This window comes from Cornus florida, unplaced genomic scaffold (assembly GCF_030987335.1).
Source record: "Cornus florida cultivar Cherokee Brave unplaced genomic scaffold, ASM3098733v1 CherokeeBrave_3.0.0_Hap2_scaffold_27, whole genome shotgun sequence".
NCBI lineage: Eukaryota > Viridiplantae > Streptophyta > Magnoliopsida > Cornales > Cornaceae > Cornus > Cornus florida.
The window spans coordinates 37,501-40,000 of NW_026775771.1; positions in this window are offsets into that span (position 1 = coordinate 37,501).

Sequence of the window (2,500 nt, forward strand, 5' to 3'; positions counted from 1 at the left end):
GACCGAAGTCTCAAATTTTTTTTTTTTTTTTTTTTTTTTTGATATACCGAAGAATGAACAAGAAGACCGAGGCATCCAAAAAAATTTTTTTTTTTTTTCTCCGATATACCAAAGCAAGAACAAGAAGACCGAGGCATCAAAATTTTTTTTTTTTTTTTTTTTTTTTTTTTTTTTTTTTTCGATAAATCCAACCGAGAACAAGAAGACCGAGGCATCCAAAATTTTTTTTTTTTTTTTTTCTTTCCCATATACCAGAGAAAGAACATGAAGACCGAGGCAACCAACAAAAAATAATTTTTTTTTTCTCTTTCCCGGAATTTTTTTTTTTTTTTTTCGAAATAGCCGAGAAAGAATATGAAGACCGAGGCATCCAACAAAAAATTTTTTTTTTTTTTTTTTCCTAATCTACCCAAGCAAAACAAATAGAAGACCGAGGCATCCAAAAAAATTTTTTTTTTTTTTTTTTTTTTCGAAAAATTTTTTTTCACAAAAACTTTTTTTTTTTTTTTTCCCCAAAAAATTTTTTTTTTCGTTCCAAGCTAACCAAGACATCTACTATTCACTAGTAGAGCAATCGAGACTGCAAAGCAAGCAATGGCCTTACTTGCAGCTCTTGGTGCTGAGAACTCCCCCCCCCCTATAGTAGTCTTAAGTAAAACCACAGCTCTGACAGGAGTAGATATTGCATGCGAGCGAGGAGTCGTAATGGGCAAAATTGACTCGGGGGACCTCCAAATCGAATTCCGTTTCGAGCAAAACACTTCTTAGGCTTCAAGGAAGCTCCCATAAAATTTCCAAACCCAAACTCCAAACTTCATTTTTTAGCCTACAATGCCCACGTGCACGCCGGTGTGCACGCAGGGGTGCTTGAGCATGCGGGAGAGGAGCCATAATGGGCAACATTGACTCGGGGGACCTCCAAATCGAAATCCGTCTCGAGCAAAACACTTCTTAAGCTTCTAGGAAGCTCCCATAAAACTTCCAAACCCAAACTCCAAACTTTATTTTTTAGCATACAATGCCCACGTGCACGCCGGGGTGCTTGAGCGTGCGGGCGAGGAGCCATAATGGGCAACATTGACTCGGGGGACCTCCAAATCGAAATCCGTCTCGAGCAAAACACTTCTTAAGCTTCAAGGAAGCTCCCATAAAACTTCCAAACCCAAACTCCAAACTTTATTTTTTAGCATACAATGCCCACGTGCACGCAGGGGTGCTTGAGCATGCGGGAGAGGAGCCATAATGGGCAACATTGACTCGGGGGACCTCCAAATCGAAATCCGTCTCGAGCAAAACACTTCTTAAGCTTCTAGGAAGCTCCCATAAAATTTTCAAACCCAAACTCCAAACTTCATTTTTTAGCATACGATGCCCACGTGCACGCCGGGGTGCACGAGCGTGCGGGCGAGGAGTCGTAATGGGCAAAATTAACTCGGGGGACCTCCAAATCGAAATCCGTCTCGAGCAAAGCATTTCTTAGGCTTCTAGGAAGTTCCCGTAAAATTTTCAAACCCAAACTCCAAACTTCATTTTTTAGCACACAATGCCCACGTGCACGCGGGGGTGCTTAAGCGTGCGGGCGAGGAGTCATAATGGGCAAAATTAACTCGGGGGACCTCCAAATCGAAATCCGTCTCGAGCAAAGCACTTCTTAGGCTTCTAGGAAGCTCCCATAAAATTTCCAAACCCAAACTCCAAACTTCATTTTTTAGCATACGATGCCCCCGTGCACGCGGGGGTGCTTGAGCGTGCGGGGGAGGAGTCATAATGGGCAAAACTAACTCGGGGGATCTCCAAATCAAAATCCGTCTCGAGCAAAGCAGTTCTTAGGCTTCTAGGAAGCTCCCATAAAATTTCCGAACCCAAACTCCAAACTTCATTTTTTAGCATACTATGCCCACGTGCACGCCGGGGTGCACGAGCGTGCGGGCGAGGAGTCGTAATGGGCAAAATTAACTCGGGGGACCTCCAAATCGAAATCCGTCTCGAGCAAAGCATTTCTTAGGCTTCTAGGAAGTTCCCGTAAAATTTTCAAACCCAAACTCCAAACTTCATTTTTTAGCATACGATGCCCACGTGCGCGCCGGTGTGCACGTCGGGGTGCACGAGCGTGCGGGCGAGGAGCCGTAATTGGCAAAATTAACACGGCGGACCTCCAAATCGAAATCCGTCTCGAGCAAAGCATTTCTTAGGCTTCTAGGAAGTTCCCGTAAAATTTTCAAACCCAAACTCCAAACTTCATTTTTTAGCATACGATGCCCACGTGCACGCCGGTGTGCACGAGCATGCGGGCGAGGAGTCATAAAGGGCAAACTTAACTCGGGGGACCTCCAAATCGAAATCCGTCTCGAGCAAAGCATTTCTTAGGCTTCTAGGAAGCTCCCATAAAATTTTCAAACCCAAACTCCAAACTTCATTTTTTAGCACACAATGCCCACGTGCACGCGGGGGTGCTTAAGCGTGCGGGCGAGGAGTCATAATGGGCAAAATTAACTCGGGG